Raw genomic sequence first — 22,372 nt, 5'->3', positions numbered from 1 at the left:
AGTCCAAATACGTGCGGGTTAGGTGAATTGGCCATGCTAAATTGTCCAAGGTGGTAGGTGCATTAGTCAGAGGGAAAAATGTTTGGGTGGTTTACTCTTCGGAGTGTTGGTGTGGACATGTTGGGCAGAAGGGCCTGTTTCCACACTGTAAGGAATCTAATCTATGAGAACCCAGATTGCCCAGGCAAGCATACTTATTATTGGGTGTTTAAAGAAACAAAGTAACTTATTAGGGCATTCGTGTCATAGACTGATAGAGGTCTATGGCACAGGAAGAGACCCTTTGGTCCATCACGTCCACTGCAGCCACATAAGCATTTGAATGCCATTTTCCAGCACTTGGCCCATAGCCTTTTGTGTCTTAGCATCGCAAATGTACATCTAAATCCTTCTTCGATCTTATGAGGGTTTCTGCCTCTCCCCCATTTGCAGGCAGTGAGTTCTGGATTCCCACCACCCTCTGTGTGAAAAAGGTTTCCCTCCAATCCCCTCTAAACTGCCTGCACCTTACCTTAATCTGTATCCGCCACCACCACCACCAACTCCTGGTCATCAAGGGGAAACATTGGGTCCTCTCCACCCTGTCTATGCCCCTCATAAGTTTTTACATCTCAAAGAATGTGGGCAATATCTTCCCACTCACCAAGTCTTTGACACTCAGGATTTCCAATATGTATCTAAAGAATGTGCAGGTTAGGTGAATTGGCCATGCTAAATTGCCCGTAGTGTTAGGTGCAGGGGTAAATGTAGGGGAATGGGTCTGGGTGGGTTGCGCTTCAGCGGGTCAGAGTGGACTTGTTGGGCCGAAGGGCCTGTTTCCACACTGTAAGTAATCTAATCTAATCTAATCTAAATCCTTTGCTTTACAGGAAGTAAAGATATTGAGAAAATGTGCAAAGACCAGCATGAAATGAAAGGTTCTACGACAGGCCTGTGACAACAAGGTAGAAGATATGTCTTCCCTTTCGTTTCATCCCACTGGGACCCTAAGTTACTCCACAAATAATAATAATAAAATAAGTGTGAGGTTGAGGCTGCTACCAGCAAGTGTTGTAAACAATCTCTTTGGAGCTTTCTGGGAAGGTGGGACAAAAATGAAAATGGACAGAAGTTTGATTTTTGTCCTTAATTAATTTTGTGCACACCTGCACACAGACACACACTCTCTCTCTCTCCCTCTCTCTTTCTCTGTCTGTCTGTCTCTCTCTCCCTCACTCACTCTGTCTCTCTCTCTCTCTCCCCCTCGCACCCTGTCTCTCACTCTCTCTCCCTGCTCTGTCTCTCAGACACACTCTGTAACTATTTCTGTCAACGGGCAGCACAGTGGCTCAGTGGTTAGCACTGTTGCCTCACAGCACCAGGGACCCGAGTTCACTTCCAGCCTCAAGCAACTGTCTCTGTGAAGTTTGTACATTCTCCCTGTGCCTGCGTGGGTTTCCTTCAGGTGCTCTGGTTTCCTCCCACAATCCAAAGATGTGCAGGTTAAGTGAATTGGCCATGCTAAATTGCCCACAGTATTAAGGGATGTGTAGGGTAGGTGCATTAGTCAGGGGTAAATATAGGGTAGGGGAATGGGTCTGGGTGGATTACTCTTTGGAGAGTCTGTGTGGACTTGTTGGGCCGAAGGGCCTGTTTCCACATTGTAGGTATTCTAAGTCTCGCACTCTCACTCTCTGCCACTTTCTGTCTCTCTCTGATTCAGACTTGACGTTCAACCCTACCTCACACAGAGTTTGTGATCTCATCTGGAGGAGGCAGTAAGCTTAGACAAACCACCTGAGAGAAGGACATAAAAAGGAGCATGCCTTGCCCTTCTCTAGTGAACTTCAGAGTAGTTGGTTTGACAAGAACATACACAGGGAAATGTAGAGTAGTTTAACATGCGCCTCGTCTCATCAAGGCCCGGCAAGAGGGATGAAGGAGCTGTGGGAATGTCTTAAGAAATGAAGAGGGGAAAAAGATAAAATATGTGCTGCATCCTGCTGCTTTTCATTTGAGATTAAGAAACCTTGATGAGGGGCCAAGGCAAATAGTTGAGGAAGGGTCACTAAGAGAACCATAGGAGAGAAGGTGAAGCAAGAAAGGAAGTTGTGACAAAGTCTTGTCAATCTAGATTTCCAATGTCTTTCTGACTGCAAGCTAAGGGAAGGAATTGTCTGCTTTGAAGTGTTGCCCAGAGTGAGTTAGTGCAGGTCATAGTGCAATCAGAGTTGATGTCAACAAAGTGAGGAGGGGGAATGGGATAAGTTGATTTATAGAGAAGCAAGGGACATAGGCCCAGAGGAGCACTGACCATAAAGGACAGAAAGATTACAACCAAGAGACAAGTTTGGATAGAAAGGAAAAACAGCCAATGGCATGTGAATTGCTCCTCTGCAGTCCCCAGTACAGTATAGGTTACTGTCTGTACATTGTGCTCCCTGCCAGATATATAATCTGGTTTAGCCTCCCCGTGTCAAGACCAAAAGCCACGTGAAGCATGCAGGAGATTAACTTTCATTTGGAAACAAGTTCAATCAGGTAACTAATGACTGGGCGTAGTCTAATAACCTGATCATACACCAATTAGAATTGTTTTTCAAACTTTACTGAAAAGGAATATTATACTCAGCTATCCCCCTAGCCTGTGCCCCATTGAAATAACTCACCAGCCTCCGTTTCTAATAACTAGCTCTAAATTCTGACTTGTAAGAGAGCTCTTATTAAAATCCAAACCATCCAGACTCACAAACCATAATGGAAAATAATACTTGAATTGCAGCTGTTGTTCTGGCAATGAATAGAAATGGATTTGGTTCATTGGAATTCTGTACAAAGAAAGTGAGCGCAAAAGTGATTTGATCTGTGGGAATTTTACATGATGGGTGGCTCAGTGGTTAGCATTGCTCCCTCACAGCACTAGGGATCCCAGTTCGATTCTAGCCTCAGGTGACTGCCCATGTGGAATTTGCACATGCTCCCTGTGTCTGCGTGAGTTTCCTCCAGGTGCTCTGTTTTCCTCCTACCGTTCAAAGCTGTGCATTGGCTGTAGTAGAACACCCTAGTAGATTAGCTAGGGGAATGCAGGGTTGTAGGGATAGGGAAGGGGGGTGACTGTGGGTGAGATGCTGTTTGGAGGGTCAGTATGACTCAATGGACCGAATGGCTTGCTTCCATACTGAAGGGACTCCTATGATTCTTGAAACTGTCCTCTTGGAATCCTACACTATAGGAGTCAATGGAAAAGGATGAGACCTATGAGAATTTTATACAATTGGCATGATTGAGAAGTGTATTTGGATAATTGCAGTCCAGAAATGTGGGTGATTAAGAAAGGGGTCTTATTCATTCAAATTTTGTGCAGTGGAATAAATGTATGATCCATTGGAATTCAATAAAGTGGGAGTGGTGGGAAGGGTGTTGGTCCATTAGAATTTTATACAATAGAATTAAATAGGAAGGGTGTTTAATATATTGTAATTATCACAATGGGTGTGAATGAGAAGGGGGTTTGAGCTTTTTGAGTTGTATGCAAAGGGAGTAAATGGGAAGAGGGTTCATCTATTGGAATTGTACATAACTTGATTGAATAAAAAGAGTGTTTCTATCACTGGAATCGTGTACAATTTGAATGAATGGGAAATGAGACTGAGCTGACAGAAACTGCTGGATGCTGAGGTGAGCTGTCTGAATGGCTCATTGTGGTTCTGTGGGAATGCCTAGTGAAATATTGAGCCCTCTAACCCTCACCACATCACCCCCAACACCCCATCCCTCCCATACACACACCCACTCCCATACCTCACCCATACCAAGCCATGTTCCACCCATTCCTATGAATCCTTAGAGATCCATGACAACTTTATGCCAACTTATGTCCCCACCTTTTGGCCAAGCACCCTCCATGCCAACTGGTGCAATATCTGCTATGTTAAGATGAAATAAAATGAAGATCTAAATACCTCAGTCTTTGCTATAATAAAAAAATTTGCCATTATTAAAGTCCCATTCAAGATTTTTAAACTCCTTTACTAACTTGATCAATTATTGTGGGAAGCAGTCAAAGCTTCAATACGGGCCGAATAATAGCTGTTAGATAAATTTCAATAAATAGCTAATGTCATTACTAGAACAGACTATTTCAACTCTCACTGACACAAGCAGGTTTGTTTGAATTTTTTCATGGATTAAGGATTTAACTAACTTCACAACTTGAAAGTTCTACAGCCCTTCTCTACCTTCCTTGAGTCTTTATCTCTACTCCTTAACGTTGTGGCTCCATCACTGCAGATTATGTGTCTTGCCACAACAAAAATGGTTCCTCTTTCAATTCCTTACTGAGCTCAAATAGCCTTGTCGAGTTCTGGTTCTTACATTTGAGAGTCATCCTAATCTTCCAGGGGAAATGATGCCATATCTGGAAGTAGGATTCCAGATCCAGATCTCACCCCCTCATATTTGAAGCTCAACAGAGACTTTTTGACTGTGAAAATCCAGCCTTTGAAATTCTTAATGGATGATGACAGGGTAAATGCTGAAAATACGTTTCCTGTGGCTAGGAACTCCAGAACATGGGATCAGTTATTGAGGAGTGAGATGAGGAGAAATGTCTTCACTCATAGGATAGTGAAATTTGGTCTTCTCCAGTCTAGAGAGCCAGCTATACTCAACTATTCACAATAGTCAAGACTGAGTTCAATGGGTTTCTGAATACTGAGGAAATTAAGGCTTATGTGGATTATACAGAAGGTGTAGTTAAAGTAGAGCACCAGCCATGATTGTGTTTGATGGCTGAGCAGGCTTGATAGGCCAAGTGGCTACTGTCACTACTATTTCTTACATACAGTGTTCTGTTCTCAAATGTGAAGGAGAGTAATGCCTGAATGGAATTCTGCACACTGGGAGTAAAAGGGGAGCAATTAATTGATCTTACTTTCTAAAGCAAATATCAAGATTGATGTGTTATTAAATCCTGTTCAGTAAATTCCGTTGCTCTGTCTCCTTAAATGATCTCAGATCATGGCCAGTTTTGCCAGCCGTGTTTTTCTGGCTCATACGTACTTATATCAACTGGTAAGAGCAGTATTACCCGCTTGATGCATTTACGTCAACTGATGAACATCTGGTGCTTTATTAGGATTCAGACTCAGAAATGTGGACGGAAACTCTCATTAACCGAACATGAAGTTGAAAAGAAGAATTAGTGACAGTCTAGAACAGAAAACATGAGAAATAAATACTCAGGAAACAAGAACATAAGAATATTAGAAATAGCATCAGGAGTAGATCATTTAGCCCGCCAAGACTGTTCTGTTATTTAATAAGATCATGGCTGAACTTCAGATTTTACACAAATAGTGCAGGAAATTAAATGTTTCAAATATATAGAAATGATTGAAAATACTCAATGTCTGAACATCCCCAGCTCTCTGGGGCAGAAAATTGCAAAGATTCGCCAAAGCTTCTGAGTGAAGTAATTCATCTCAGTGGTTTACCTCAAATCTTAAGACTGTGTCCCTGATCCTCGTTGTGCTAGCCATGATAAACATCCTGCATCTACTCTGTCAGTCCCCGTAAGAATTTTATTTGTTTGAATTGGATGACACTTCATTCTTCTAAATGGGAGAGATTACATTTAATCTTTCCTCTTTGATTTATCCATCTACAGAGAAACCTCGATTATTCGGCATTCGATTAACCAAATTTCAGATGACCTGAACAAGATCGCAAGGTCCCATTGTGTGGCTAACTGTGTTATCTGGCATCGATTATCCAGCATTCGATTAACCAAAAGAAATACTCCCTGCCCATGTTCTTTGGATAATTGAGGTTCCTCTGTATACCAGGAATTAGAATGGTGAATCTACTACCTCTACGGAGATGTAGGTGCTTGGTTTCCAGTATGAAGGTCCTTTGGGGCAAGTGGCAAGTTGGTGTTACCAGGTACCCCCTCAGAAGTTCATGACAGGAATTGTCAATTGTCTGGTTTACCTGCGGTAGATGGTATGATAGAAAGCTGAATATTAATGAGCTATGATTTGCAGTTAATAAGGTTGTTAACAAGCAATAATCATCCTTATTAGGCAACTAACCACTGCATAATGAGAATCATGTCTTTCTATCCAGAACTTAATTCAAAAATATAACAAGTAGCTCCCAATGTTGAAGAATGCCTCCTGGGACTTCTTGTATGATTCTATCTTTGAGATCCCAGTCTTGTTCCTTGTCACACATCATTTATTACATCTTTCCAACCTGAAAAAGACCCATCTATGACTACACTCTGCTTCCTTTTAGCCAATCAGTGTTCCATCCATTCAACTGTACTGCCCCAAACACCATGAGCTTTTATTTTCCACAATAACCTTTCAGGCACATCATCAAAAGCTTTCTGGAAATTTGAGTTCAGTACATCTACCAGTTCACCATTATCCACATCATGTGTTACTCTCTTGAAGAACTCCATAAATACACTAAGCATGATTTCCCTTTCACAAACCCATGTTGAATCTGCCTGCCTACCATGAATCTTTCTAATGACCCTGCTGTAATATTTTTAATAATGAATTCTAATGTATTCCCTAAGACAGATGTTAAGCTAATTGTTGTGGTTTATTGTTCTCTGCCTCCCTCCCATTTTGAATATAGGAGTTATATTCCCTGTTTTCTATTCTGATGGCACCTTCCTTGAATCTCAGGAATTGTAGGAAGTTAAAACTAATACATCAACTATCTCATCAACCACCTCTTTTAAGGGCCTAGAATTTAGTCCATCAGCACTCAGGCCACAGTTTCAACAATTTGCTCAGTACCACTTTTCTGCTGTTTTTGTTTGAGTTCTTCCCATCTATTTCCTGATTTACAGTTATTTCTGGGCTGTGCTTTCCCAGCGCCGCACTCTTCCACTCTGATCTCCAGCATCTGCAGTCCTCACTTGCTCCTAGTTATTTCTGGGACATTTCTTGTGTCTTTTACTCTGTTGACTGATGCAAAGTACTTATTCAATTCATCTGCCAACTCCTTTTTTCCCAATATTAATTGCGTAAATTCATTTTCTATCAGAACAATGTTCATTTTGTTTGGTTTTTAAATATCTATAGAAACTTTTAACATCTGCTTTTATATTTCTAATTAATTTTCTCTCATCTTCTAATTTTTTTTGTCTTTATTAAACTTTTAGTCAAACTTTGTTTTTTAGTGCATATTCTGTCCAATCTTCTGACCTATCAATAGTCTTTGCACAATTATAAGCTTTTTGTTCAAGTTTGATACTATCTTTGACATTTTTAGTTAACTGCAGATGGTGGGTTCACTCTCTGGGAATTTCTTTTTTTAATTATCCATTCTGTGTATTCTGAAAAATCTTTTTCAGTGCCTGTTACAGATTATCTGTTGAACTATTGCTGAACTGAATTTGCCAGTTTTTTTAAAAATCCAGACCTTGTAATTGCCCCTATTTGTGGGGTTTCCCTAAGAAAAAGTGTGTAAAATTCAATAATATTATGGTTGCTGCTGCGTAGAGTCACCTTCGCTATGAGGTCATTGATTAATCCTATTGTGTTGCAGAACACAAAGTTAAATATATAGCCAGCTCTCTGTTCTGCTCTAGAATATGCTGTTCTAGGAAGGTGTCCTAAAGATATTGTAGGAACTCCTAGGCTGTCTTTGTCCATCTGATATTTCTTGGCGATATGTAAATTAAAATCCCCATGGTTCTCCGTGTACCTTCCTGAAAAACTCCCATTATTTCCTCCCTTTTAGTCTGTCCTACAATGTGGTTACTGTTAGCAAGCCTGCACACCACTTCCACAAGTGACTTCTTGCTTTTATAATTTTGCATCCCTCCCGGACCATTTCTACATCCTGATTTCCTGAGCTGAGATCATTCCCCTCTATTGTGTTAATTCCATATTAGTTTATCAGACCACACTGCCATCTTTTACCTTGCTTCCTATCCTTCCTAAATATACCATTGCCTTCAATACTCAGGTCCCAGTGAATGTCATCCTGCAGCCAGGTCTCTGCTGGCAAATCATTTATTTCTATTTGTACTCTCCATTCATCTGCTTTGCTCAAAATGCTACATGCATAGCCTTTAGTTCTGTTTCTTTTGTTATCTTCATAACCTCTAGACTTATCCACATTTAGTTATCGTTTCCAACATTAATGCCTTTTTCTTTCCTTGTCTGTACTCTTCCAAAATTGCATTCCTTGCTGCCACTATTTTGTCTTAATCCCTCTTCACTTTCCTTGTTGTGCACCTTGCTAGATAACAGGTTTCAGGTGTAGACCATCTCAGTGATACAGATCTCACTTTCCCCAAACTGGTAAGACTGCCCCATGAATCGGAACACACTTTGCTCACACCAGTCTTTGAAACATGCGTCATCTTTCTCATCTGATCTGATCTGTGCTAGATTACTCATGGTTCAGGTAATCCAGAAGCTATGACTTTTGAGCTTCATAACGACTATGCAAAAATCTCATTCCTTACATGCCTGGTCATTCGTATTGACATGGACCATGACAAGAAGGGCGGCATGGTTGCTCAGTGGTTAGCACTACTGCCTCACAACGCCAGGGACCCAGGTTTGATTCCAGCCTTGAGTGACTGACTGTGTGGAGTTTGTACATTCTCCCCGTGTCTGTGTGGGTTTCCTCCGGGTGCTCCAGTTTCCGCCCACAGTCCAAAGATGTGCAAGTCAGGTGAATTGGCTGTTCTAAATTACCCGTAGTGTTAGGTGCATTAGTCAGAGGGAAATGGGTCTGGGTAGGTTACTCTTCGGAGGGTTGGTGTGGACTTGTTGGGCCGAAGGGTCTATTTTCACACTGTAGGGAATCTAATCTAATCTAACTGTATTCTTGCCCCTCCCCATGACAAGTTCATCTCCAACCCAAAGCATATTTCCTGAACACTGGAATTAGGCAGACTACACAACCAGCCTTTTGTTTTCTGATGCAGAGAATAATGTAGAGTTATAGAGTTGTACAGCACAGAAACTGTCCCTTCAGTCCAACTCGTACACATTGACCAGATATCCTACAATGACTTAGTACCATTTGCCAGCATTTGGCCCATATTCCTCTAAACTCTTCCTATTCATATACTTATCCAAATGCCTTTTTAAAACTTACAATTGTATCAGCCTCTGCCACTTCGCCTGGCAGATCATTCCATACGCGCACTATCATCTGCGTGAAAAACATTGTCCTTCAGGTCCCTTTATTATCTTTCCCCTTTCACCCTAAACCTACATCCTCTAGTTTTGGACTCCCCTTCCCTGGGGAAAAGACCTTGACTATTCTCCCTATCCACATCTCTCGTGATTTTATAAACCTCTTAAGTTTGGTCAATGAACTTCACCATAATGTTGCTAACTACCACTGTTTGGTTCCCTATTCTAAGGAAGGATATGCTGGCATTGGATGAGGGTCACCTCAGAGGACATTTACAGGAATGTCTGAAGATGTCATATGAGGAGCAGTTGAGGACTCTGGGTCTGTACTCAATGGACTTTAGAAGGATGAGCAGGGGATCTGATTGAAACTTGCAGAATACCAAGAGGCCTGGATAGAGTGGTCATGGAGAAGAGGTTTTCTCCAGTAGGGGAGACTAAGACCCAAGGGCACAGCCTCAGAGTGAAAGGACGACCCTTCAGAACTGAGATGAGGAAGAATTTCTTCAGCTAGAGAGAGGTGAATCTGTGGAACATATTGCCACAAAAAGCTGTGTGGGCCAAGATATTAAGACAGAGGTTGATAGTGTCTTGATTAATAAGGGAAACAAAGGCTATGGGGAGAAGGCAGGAGAATGGGATTGAGAAATGTCAGCCATGATTGAATGGAAGAGCAGACTCAATTGGCTGAATGGCGTAATTCTGCGCCTGTGTCTTATGGTCTGATGGTGGGGTATAAGAACTCCAGGGACCCTCGAGAGGAACACATTTTCTCATGGTAACATTTAAAAAAAGAATAGAAGTACTCCATTCAGTTATAGATTCTTAGAGTTATACGGCACAAAAGCAGACTCTTCAGACCAACTCGTCTGTGCTGACCAGACATCCCAATCTGACCTCATTCCATTTGCCAGCATTTGGTGCATATACCTCTAAACCCTTCCTAATCATGTTCACGTCCAAATGCTTTTTAAAAGTTGCAGTTGTCCTAGCCTCCACCACTTCCTCTGGCAGCTCATTCCATACACGCACCACCCTCTGCATGAGAAAGCTGCCCCTTAGGCCCCTTTCAAATATTTCCCCTCTTACCTTAAACCAATTACCTCTAGTTTTGGACTTCCCTACCCTGGGCAAAGGATCTTGGCTATTCACTCTATGCATGCCCCTTACCCTTCAACGCTCTAGGGAAAATAGCCCACTCTATTCAGCTTCTCCCCATAGCTCAAGCCCTCCAACATTCTTATAAATCACTTCTGCACCTTTTCAGGTTTAACAACATTCTTCCTGTAGAAGTGTGACCAAAATTGTATGTCATATTCCAAAGGTGGCCTCAACAATGTCCTGTACAGCTGCAACATGACATCCCACCTCCTGTACTCACTGATCTGACCAATAATGGCATGCATCTTCTTAATCACCTTGTCTACCTGCGACTCCACTTTCAAGGAACTATGCATCTGCACCCCCAGGGTCTCTGTTCAGCAACACTCCCAGGGCCCTGAGCCTGCTCCACCATTCAATGCCTGATCCCACTTTATCCCCATACCCTTAAATCCCTTTTGTCCGAAGAACTATATTGATCTTTATATGTCATATTGTATAGACTTCTTGAAAACATTCAATGTTTTGGTCTCAAAAGTTTTCTGTAGCAGAGAATTCCACAGGCAAACCCTTCTTCGTGTAAAGAGATTACTCCTCATTTCCAACCTAAATGGTCTGTGCCATACTTTTCAACTGTGATCTCTCATTCAAGGCTCCCAAGACATTAGGAACACGCTTTTGCTTTTTGTTCTGGTCTAATGCTATTCGAATTGAATAGGTTTCAATGAGATTCCTCCTGTTTTTTTAAATTCCAATGAATATAGTCCGAACTGAGCCAGTCGTTCTTCATCTGTCTGGTAAAACTTTGTTGCACCCCCATCATAACCACAACATCCTTCCTCAGATAAGGGGACCAAAACTGCACACAGCATTCCAGGTGTGGTCTCACCAAAGCTCTGTTTAGTTGAAGCAAAACATCACTGCTCCTGTACACAAATCCCCTTGCTATGAAAGATTTCTTTATAGGCCACTAACCTACACAGGGATTGGATGTGTGGTATGAGCATCTCTTGATGCTGGTTAAATCCAGCTGTAGATGAGGCCTTTATGTGGACATCATTTTCCCACTTTATGGATCCAGTTGTCCCACTGGAAGCCAGGTTCCCCCAGCAATACCCCCACAGCTGGTTCAATTGCAGTGGGAGCAGGGTTCTGCTTGTGGATGGCCCAAAGTGATGCCCAAGTCAATAGAATGGACACCCCGCCCCCCCAAAACCCCACAAAGCACATGGCAAGGGGGGATTAAAGTCCAGCCTCATTCTTCTGTTTATAAAGCCAAACAGCTCATATACCTTTTTGATTACTTCCTTAACCCTTCCTGCCTGTCTTCAACAGTGTGTACCCCAGGTCTCCCTGTTATTGCACACACCCTATTCCTTTCACATTGTAGTCTTTATATTTCCACTCCTTGTCTTTGAAACCAAAATGAACTATTTTACATTAAGTCAGCGTCAAGTTTCATATACCATATATTTGTCCTTCCTGCTCACCTGTGCTTATTCCTCACCCTGGTAACACTTCGAAACTTTGGCGTCATCTCAAATTTTGCAATTGTGCCAAGTACACCCAAGTATTCTTTTTGGTCGGGGAAGTGGTTAATGTAAATTGAGAAAAGTTGTGATATTACCATTGATCTCTGGAAAATGCTGGGATCTCCCTCCAATCTAGAAAGTGCTAACTACGTATAAAATGTGTACAGATAAATACTGTACTTGATTTAAAATAATTGGCAGAGGAACCAATTTAAAACATTTCATAAAATGACGATGGTGAGATGGAATCCATTTTGTTCATTGTGTGGTTTTGTTGCTTAGCAACCAGCATAAGCTATGGTAGAATCTGTCCCCTCAAAATGGCTCCCTCTCTCGTATTCTGTTATTTATTGTTATTATTATTTATGGAGAGGGAGCTCCTTTTCAGTGGAGCTGAGTATAAAACCAAATAAAAAATAAAGCCATAGAGAAAAACTTTTGCCATCAAGTTGTAATTCTCAAAGATTGTCCCGTAACCTCCATGAATTAATGATTAATTTCCAGGGCTATGCTTTGAGACAGTATACGTTGGAAAGGTCTCTTTCTTTTACTCATAGTTTATAAAAGTATTAGGGATATAAAAATATTTTTGAGATAAAAGGAATCCCTCCGATTGACATCAGTCAGAATCTGTCCAGTTCAGAGTCTGTTTGCTTTTTCTTCAGGAAAGGGAAGCTGGTGTTGAGGCAGGGGGCGGGGGGGGGGGGGGGGGGTGAATGTTTTAAGAGCAAACTGATTTTGGAAGTGTACGGGACGGGGAGCCGAGCTTATTGTGGTGGAACCTCCAAGAATATGCTTGCTAGTGTTGGCAGCACTCAGTTGTCACTGGGAGAACTGATTTATGGACAGCTCCTGTGGGGGCCGAATGGGATTATTTCCAACGGCATAACAATGGTAAGTGTTCCTCACCACGGCAAGCTGCAGAAACCAAGGACAGGGCCAAGATTGGTTCATTTAGTGAGCCGGTGCAGGCACGATGGGCTGAAAGGCTTCCTTCTGTGTTGTGGCCATTTTGTAATTCAGCAAGGTATTTATGACAGAAGCATAAACAACAGCTGGGTTTTATAAAACCTGAATCAACGACAACTTGAATCTTCGTTGTGCTTTTAAAATCATAAAAGCACACAAAGGCGCTTTGCAGTGAGAGTTTAAAAAAAAGACATATTAAGTGGGAGACATCAGGAGAGGTATCTAAAACCTTGCTCAAAGGAGAAGAGAAGGAAAGATGAAAAGTCAAAGATGTTTAGAGAGCTATTGTAGTCTCTATAATCAATGCCAAATGATCAGCCTAATCGAGTCACCACAGACCCGCGGGCTTATTAGTACTGGCTAAAATAATGAAATCAACCTTCAGGGACAGACTTAAACAATTTTTTTCTGACTAGGAAAGGGAAGATTAGGAGGCAGTAGGCTTGATGATTCTTGGGTTCTCCAGGGATTAGATAATGTAGACCAATAGATTGGCCTGCGTTTGAAGCAGAGTAAATTCAGAACCAACCTGTGGAAACATTGGGTTGACGTGGACCTTATTTTGTGGCAAACTGCAAGTTGCTCAGAGATTTCTGGAATGATTCTACCTGCGAGGCCAGGCAATACTTTTAGCCAATCTAAACAGATGAGCCCAATCAACTGCCCCACCCCTAAAGTGCCCCTTACATTTTGCAACATGCTACGGTTTGCAAAACAACGTGCCACTCTGTAGATATCTATCGGAAGACTGGCATCCCTTAAATCTGCCCATCGTTGTGGTTGCCATGTGGCTGGGCAAGTGATGGCTGTCTGGCATTGCCCCTCACTGACTATGAAATGACACAAAAGCCACAGAAGCCACACTGCCCCTGGCACAGAGCTGGAGTGGTTGACACTTCCCCACGTATACAGCCCCATTCCTTTATCCTCATTTAACCATCAGGCCGCACACTTTACCTGTCCTTAGCTGCCCACTTGGAGTCCCTGCTGCTTAGTCCCCAGTACCCAGTGGTCAGCTGTATATTGTTATTGTCCTAAGGGGTATCATCACATATAGGCAAACAATCATGCAGATCCAAATGTGACTTTTTATTGGCAGACAGTGAATGGAACACAATGAAACAAATACAAGCTGCAGTTCGTACCAACAATGTGAACCAATTATTGAGGCTCAACCTTGATCTCCATGATGGTCTGCAGCACCCAGCTCACATCTCACATCAGGTCCTGTCTGCCTTGTAGCTCCCAATGCAGCTGAGCTCCAACATGCACAAGGAAATCTTCCTCCAGCGCAGGGTCCTCCTCCTCTTCCCCTCCAATGACAGCTCCCATTTCTCCAACTCCTCGGCATCTCTTATATCACCTCCAACTGTGCGGAGCACAGCACACCAGGATGGTGCAGCACACACTGTCTACACTATACTGAGAGACCTTCTACCCCCCCCCCCCCCCCCCCCACCCCGAGCACTCCAAGTTGTGGGACTGGACATTCAATGGCTCTCCTATCTGCTCCCCCACACCCTGCTTGCAGTTTGTGCACCGACGTGGTGAAGGTGCTCAGTGACCAATACCTTCTTCCCAAAACGGAGTGCTCACTGTACAGTGATCCCTCCCATCCCAGACCCATATCAACCATTCCACTTTCCATTGCACACATTAGAGTCCATTGCCATACTTGTATGCTTCATAACGCAGCAGTGTTCCCCTAATTTCAGAACATCCTTGGAAGTTCTACAAGTGAAGGGCCACTTTACCCACCATTCTCTTCCTTCTAAATCATTGCCATCTCAATGATGTCAAGGTTAGTGGCAATGTTAGGGTCACATGCACCGAAGGCATGTTTCAATCACCTTTGATGTACATGTGATGTCTATTACTCAGTTAATATTGTGAATGGTGAAGAAATATTTGCAAATGAAAGCTAGCTGGGTTTGCAAATGCTTGCTACATGAGGTTGACCCTTCAATGTCCAGCAGACCCGGATCCCAGGCTTTTGCCCATCAAACTGACACTGACTTTGCTCGCCCTGGGCATGTCCCAGTCAGTTTCTATTCACACGCCGCACTCTTGAGAATGGAAAGTGATGTCAGGAAATGCAGTTTGTGTTGGACATCATCAGCACTGTACTCTGTCTGATCACCAGGTATACCACCACCCCAAATGAGCTTCCATTTTCACCATTCCATCGTTCTACCTCAACTGCCATTTTTCACCTATCCCCACCATGTGGGACCCACCACATTAAATCTAGCCTCCAAATGTTCTCCCTGCCCCTTGAACACCAATATTGCATCTTGATACAGACCCTGGTCCTATGTTGGAGGCCACGGTGGTGGTCACTGCCACTAACACCTTCTCCCATCATCTGCTTCCAGTGCTGTTCCACTTAGCCTCTCCATTCAAATTATGAGTTCCCCATCATAGAGAATCACAGATCCCTATAGTGTGGAAACAGGCCATTTGGCCCAACAAGTCCACACGGACCCTCCAAAGTGTAACCCACTCAGACCCATTCCCCTAACCTATTACTCTACATTTAACCCTGACTAACGCACCTAACCTACACATCCCTGGACACTATGGGCAATTTAGCATGGCCAATCCACCTAACCTGCACATCTTTGGACTGTGGGAGGAAACTGGAGCACCCAGAGGAAACCCACGCAGAGACGGGGAGAATGTGCAAACTCCACACAGACAGTTCCCTGAGCCTGCAATTGTACCCAGGTCCCTGGTATTGCTATAAATCCCACATCAGTCAGACCCAACATTTCAATGGGCAAGTGAAGGGAACAAGCTGGCTGGGAATTCAGAGTGTATTGATGCATTCAAAAAGAAATTTGACGGAATTCTTTTCGAAAATGAAATGCTGAGGTGGAGTTTGTGGGTGGCTTGTGACATGACTCAGTGACTTTAGACCTTTTTTTGTATTTGGTAACTAGTGTCACCTCTGCACTGTTCTGGTACATCTATCTGGTTTCAATTACAGTGCTTTAAATGTCTGCTCCATTTTTACAGCTCAAGCTTCCAGTGACTTCAACATTTTGTTCCCTTTTTCTCTGAGGTCCATAACTGGGCTGACCTCACCATGTGCTTCCTTTGTCTGCTCTTCTCCCTTTTAAAACTGTTGTTGTTTTGATTTTTTTAAAGTTCCAAAACAATGCAACAGCCTATAAAACAGTAATTGCTGCTCCTGGAATTCGAGGAAATCACCTCCAGCACCTAAAATACCTCAAAAAAAGAGCAGCTGTTACAGCCAGAAATTTTTCCTATCCTCCAACTTGATTGAGTTTTTTGAAGAAGTAACCAAGAGGATTGATGAGGGCAGAGCGGTAGATGTGATCTATATGGACATCGGTAAAGACGTTCAACAAGGTTTCCCATGGGAGACTAATTAGCAAGGTTAGATCTCACGGAATACAGGGAGAACTAGCCATTTGGATACAGAACTGGCTCAAAGGTAGAAGACAGAACGTGGTGGTGGTGGAGGGTTGTTTTTCAGACTGGAGGCCTGTGACCAGTGGCGTGCCACAAGGTTCAGTGCTGGGTCCTCTACTTTTTGTTATTTACATAAATTATTTGGATGCGAGCATAAGAGGTACAGTTAATAAGTTTGCAGATGACATGACACCAAAATTGGAGGTGTGGTGGATAGCAAAGAGGGTTACCTCAGATTACAATGGGATCTTGATCAGATTGGCCAATGGAGTTTAATTCAGATAAATGTGAGATGCTACATTTTGGGAAAGCAAATCTTAGCAGGACTTACACACTTAATGGTAAGGTCCTAGGGAGTATTGCTGAACAAAGAGACCTTGGAGTGCAGGTTCATAGCTCCTTGAAAGTTGAGTCGCAGGTTGATAGGATAGCAAAAAAGGCTTTTGGTATGCTTTCCTTTGCTGGTCAGAGTATTGAGTACAGGAGTTGGGAGATCATGTTGCGGCTGTACAGGACATTGGTTAGGCCACTGTTGGAATATTGCATGCAATTCTGGTTTCCATCCTATCGGAAAGATGTTGTGAAACCTGAAAGGGTTCAGAAAAGATTTACAAGGATGTTGCCAGGGTTGGAGGATTTGAGCTATAGGGAGAGGCTGAACAGGCTGGGACTGTTTTGTCTGGAGCGTCGGAGGCTGAGAGGTGACCTTATAGAGGTTTCCAAAATTATGAGGGGCATGGATAGGGTAAACAGACAAAGTATTTGCCCTGGGATTGGGGAGTCTAGAACTAGAGGGCATAGGTTTAGGGTGAGGGGGAAATATATAAAAGAGACCTACGGGGCAACTTTTCCACGCAGAAGGTGGTACGTATATGGAATGAGCTGCCAGAGGATGTGGTGGAGGCTGGTACAATTGCAACATTTAAGAGGCATTTGGATGGGTATATGAATAGGAAGGGTTTGGAGGGATATGGGCTGGGTGCTGGCATGTGGGACTAGATTGGGTTGGGATATCTAATCGGCATGGATGGGTTGGACCAAAGGGTCTGTTTCCATGCTGTACGTCTCTATGACTCTATAACTATTCAAGCACAGTGCATATCAATAATTAAGAACCTCATGTAATTAAACACAGAACAATTCAGCATTAGAACTTCTAAAGTTCTCCACAGTTGGGGTTTTCCTGAACTTCTGCCTGTGCCTGTTCTAATCCAAGTGATGGAGGTTAATCAGAAGTTCCATTATGATTGTATCATTTAATTACCAGGATGAGAGAAGGTAATTTTAAATGGACTTCAGTTTTCCCCAGTAATTTTCCTCTTCCTGTGAAATCTAGCCAAATGTTCATTTTCCCATTTGTGTACCTGGTAACTATCAGCCATTCCCTGCCGGGGAAATCAGGGCAAGACTTCCGGCCCAGTACCTCATCCTTGCTTTCAAACTCCTCAATGACCTCCTTATCTCTGGTGCCTTCACCTCCCCTACACCCCTCCATGATCTCAGTGCCTCCCATCAATTCAGGCCTAAATGTAGCTGCTGCACTGAGTGGTGGCTGAGATGGATCATGATGATTTATTCTCATTGTGTTGTTCCTCTTAGAGTCACAGTGTAGAAGGAGGAACAGATGAACCTTGTGTACTTTTCTCTGTCGAGTAGTTCTTATGTTTGCTGGGGGAGAGTAATTGAAAACAAATCTTATTTCCTCATTACTTCTTAATTTTAAATACAACAAACTGCCTCTTGGGCCGACCTTGGTTTTTATTTTGAATTAAACCCATCCATCAGTTCAGAACCCACCATGACCTGTCAGATAGCAGTGCTTCTGACCATCAGCATCGACTCCCCAGCCGGGTCTAATACATTATTCCTCACATCAATACAGGCCCCTTGTGGGGCAAAGAGCTCTGAGAAGTTGCTCAAGCCACAATAACCTAGGCCTGAACTCAGAGCTGCCTAACTAGAAAACTTAATAAACTGAAGCCAAGAAAGGGGGTATGGGTAAGGGGTAAATGTAGATGTAGGGGTATGGGTGGGTTACGCTTCGGCGGGGCGGTGTGGACTTGTTGGGCCGAAGGGCCTGTTTCCACACTGTAAGTAATCTAATCTAATCTAATCAAATACACATTAGGAAATAATGAGGTTTCACCAAAACTGATGGAGTGGCACAGTGGCTCAGTGGTTAGCACTGCTGCCTCTTTGTTCCTGGGTTCAATTCCATGCTTGGGTGACTGACTGTATCAAGTTTTATGTTTTCCCCATGTTTGCATGGGTTCCTTTTGGGTGCTCCGGTTTCTTCCCACAGTCCAAAGATGTGCAGGCTAGAAGGATTGGCCATGGGAGTTACAGCGATGGGGTGGGTCTGGATGGGATGGTCTTTGGAGGGTGGTTGTGGACCCAACGGGCCGAATGGCGTGCTTCCAATACTATAGGGATTCTGTTTTTTCTGTGAAAACTAGATGTTGCTTCAAACAGAAAGTGTTCAAATTCGAAAACAGAGTGCTGGAGAAACCCAGCAGTTCTGGGAACATCTGTGGAGAGAGAGAGAGAGGCAGAGTTCACATTTCAAGTTCGGTGTGACTCTGCTTCAGTCTTTTTAGATTACTTACAGTGTGGAAACAGGCCCTTCGGCCCAACCAGTCCACACCGCCCCGCCGAAGCGCAACCCACCCATACCCCTACAATTACCCCTTACCTAACACTACGGACAATTTAGCATGGCCAATTCACCTGACCTGCACATCTTTGGACATCTTTGGTCTTATTGGACTCGAAGTGAAAACTTTCTTTCTCTCTGCACGGATGTGCCAGACCTGCTGAGTTTCTCCAGCATTCTCTGTTTTTGCTTCAGATTTCCAGAGTCCTTTGTATTTATTTGAGTGCTTATGTTCAGAACCCGCCTTGCCATGTGTAGATCGTTAGGTTTTGGTTAGACCTCACTATTTCTTGATGCGTATTTCTTTTTAGTTTGAGAAGAATGTTAACTCTGCCGGATGGGAAACTCTGAGGTAACGTGAAGGTGCAGGTTTTGTTTTGGGTGGTCTTCGCAACATCTCAGAGCTCGTCGTCTTGCGGCCTTGTCATCTCATTGAAAGCATGATATGACACAAGCTTTGGGTATACCCAATGTACAGCAGAATGTTGGGAACAGGCCATTCAGCTCCTACTTAGTTAGATCATGGCTGATCTGTACCATTACTCCATCAACCCAGTCTTGGTCCATAACCCTTAATAGCCTTGCCATTAACAAAAGTTGATTAATCTTGATTTAGATGTTTTCATTTGATTCCTCAACTTCAACAGATTCTTGTGGGCACATTTCCATTACCCTTTGCGTGAAGATGTGTTTCTTGGCGTCACTCCTGAACAATTCCACTCTAATTTTGAGGGTAAGTCCACTTGTTCGGGACTCTCTGCCCCGCCATTCAATGTGGCTGTGCTTTCAGCTGCCTATTTCCTAAGCTCTGGAATTCCTTCCCCAGACCTTTTGACCACTCATTCCTCATTTCAAATCTTCCTTAAAACTGACCTCTTTAACTAAGCTTTTGCTCATGTCCGAGTAATTTGGGATCAGTCTGTTTTGATAAGCACTGCTGTGAAGCACCTTCTACCCAAACTCTGTTAGTGGTGCTAATTAAGTACAAGTTAGGGGCTCTTGTGAAACACTAGTAGTTTCCTCACCTCTGAACCTGGAGGCCCAGGTTCAAGCCCTACCTGCTCCAGAGGGGTAGTGACATCCCTGAACAGGTTTATTTAGAAAATCTAACATAAATGCAAGTTGTTTTTGATGCTGCTGATGAGCGTCATCTAGCTGAGCCAGAGAGTCAATGAGATATTCAACTGTGTAATGTACAATGATGGCCAAACTCCATGATTATCAGCAGGATGAAAAGAATAAAAAATGTGTCTATATAACACTTCTTGTGGCCTACCGGGTCTCTCAAAGTGTTTGGCAGCCAATGAAGTGTCTTTTGAAATATTATAAAGACAGAAATCCAATAATCAATTTGCATACAGGAATCTCCCACAAACAATGTTCAGATTATATAAGATAATCTGTTATTGTGACATTAAATAAGGTAGACAAATTGGCCTGGACATCAGGGAGTACCTCCTGCTCTTCTGAATAGTCTTGTTGAATCTTTCATATCTCACCAAGCAAACAACCCTTCACAATCATCTTTTGATGAGATCTTGTACTTCCCGACTGCCATACTTGTGGTATCAGATTACCTACAGCATGGAAACCAGGCCATTGGCCAAACATGTCCACACTGACCCTCTGAATAATCCACCCAGACTCCATTTACCACTGACGAGTACACCTAACACTATGGGCAATATAGCCAATTCACCTGACCTGCATATCTTTTGGAATGTGAGAGGAAACCAGAGTACTAGGAGGAAGCCCACACAGACAATGTGAGAATGAGCAAACTCCACACAGACAGTTGCTCGAGGCCAGGATCGAACCCGGGTCCCTGGCGCTGTGAGGCAGCAGTGCTAACCACTGAGCCACTGTGCTGTCCTGCCACTGCTACCAGGATATGGCTCAGGGTAAGGTCTGTTTGAGGAAGCATTACCATCAATTCTCTTTTGTTGCTATTTTGTTTAGGGCCTGTCTATTGTATGGTGGACCATACACTATCACAGAGACTTGACAGATGTGGCACTGCTCCTATTTAACAAGCTGGTGTATTGCATGATATAAATAAGCACGACTACATGACTAGGCAGGCATAATTACTAAGATTCGCGGGAACTGTACAGAATACATCTGCTCTCTCTGAAGACTGGTATCCAACTCAAATAAAGGGAGGCAATGGTTATGTTATCATAACACCTTTCAACATCTCTGACCGGCTTGAAAGGATATTGGAGCGGGAGGGGGAGGATCCAGTTGTTGTGGTCCACGTTGGTACCAACAACATAGGCAAGACTAGGGTGGAGGACCTGTTTGGGCATTACGAAGCACTAGGCAGGAAATTGAAGCACAGGTCCTCAAGGGTCATAATCTCCGGATTACTGCCCGAGCCACGTGCCAATTGGCATAGGGACAAGAAAATTAGGCAAGTAAACACGTGGCTAAGGGATTGGTGTGGGAAAGAGGGATTCCACTTCATGGGGCACTGGCATCAGTTTTGGAACAGGGGGGATCTGTACCGTTGGGACGGTCTCCACCTGAACCGATCAGGTACCAATGTTCTGGCGAAGAGGATAAATAGGGTGGTCAGTAGGACTTTAAACTTCTGAGTTGGGGGGAAGGGAAAGTGAAAGCGACAGGGAGTATGGAGGTAAATGGAAAGATAAGCAGCAGGATAGCATGTTTCCAGGCGGATTTAAAATTGAGGCAGACTGAGAATGCAGAAAAAACCAAGGATAATTTAGGACATATGACTTACAACATCTCTAATAAGGAAGTTAGCATTAAGGCACTTTACCTGAATGCTCGTAGCATTCATAACAAAGCCGATGAATTAATGGCACAGATAATAGTGAATGATTATGATGTAGTAGGCATCACAGAGACTTGGTTACAGGGGGGTCAGGACTGGCAGTTAAACCTCCATGGTTTTTCGACTTATCGAAAAGACAGAGAGGTGGGCAGAGGGGGTGGGGTTGCCTTGTTAGTTAAGAACAAAATTAAATCTATGGTATTGAATGACATAGCGTCGGATGATGTGGAGTCTGTGTGGGTGGAATTGAGGAACCACAAAGGCAAAAAAACCATAATTGGAGTTGTGTACAGACCTCCTAACAGTGGTCAGGACCAGGGACGCAACATGTACCGGGAAATAGAGAAGGCATGTCAGAAAGGCAAGGTTACATTGATCATGGGTGACTTCAATATGCAGGTGGACTGGGTAAATAATGTTGCTAGTGGATCTAAAGAAAGGGAATTCATGGAATGCTTACAGGATGGCTTTTTGGAACAGCTTGTCATGGAGCCCACAAGAGAGCAGGCTATTCTGGACCTAGTGCTTTGCAATGAACCAGACTCTATAAAAGATCTTAAAGTAAGGGAACCCTTAGGAAGTAGCGACCATAATATGGTAGAGTTCAGTCTGGAGTTTGAAAGGGAGAAGGCGAAATCTGATGTAATGGTGTTACAGTTGAATAAAGGTAATTATGAGGGCATGAGAGAGGAACTGACTAAAATAGACTGGAAGCAGAGGCTAA

At 43.2% G+C, this 22,372-nt stretch overlaps 1 long non-coding RNA gene across 25 annotated transcripts in view; it reads left to right on the top strand.

Moving 5' to 3' along the window:
* LOC140486508 (uncharacterized) overlaps positions 1-22,372 on the top strand; it is a 327,762-nt gene that overhangs the window by 212,521 nt on the left and 92,869 nt on the right. For 24 of the 25 annotated variants that reach the window (XR_011962617.1, XR_011962616.1, XR_011962611.1 and 21 more), the window contains one exon: positions 870-944. This is a non-coding gene — a long non-coding RNA (uncharacterized lncRNA). Of the gene's footprint in view, positions 1-869; positions 945-19,495; positions 19,582-22,372 lie in introns of all 25 variants that reach the window. The other variant, XR_011962612.1, reaches the window with a different exon arrangement.

The sequence above is a fragment of the Chiloscyllium punctatum genome, chromosome 15 (assembly GCF_047496795.1).
Source record: "Chiloscyllium punctatum isolate Juve2018m chromosome 15, sChiPun1.3, whole genome shotgun sequence".
NCBI lineage: Eukaryota > Metazoa > Chordata > Chondrichthyes > Orectolobiformes > Hemiscylliidae > Chiloscyllium > Chiloscyllium punctatum.
The sequence above is the reverse complement of the archived record's forward strand: the minus strand, read 5'-3'. Positions and strand labels throughout refer to the sequence as shown.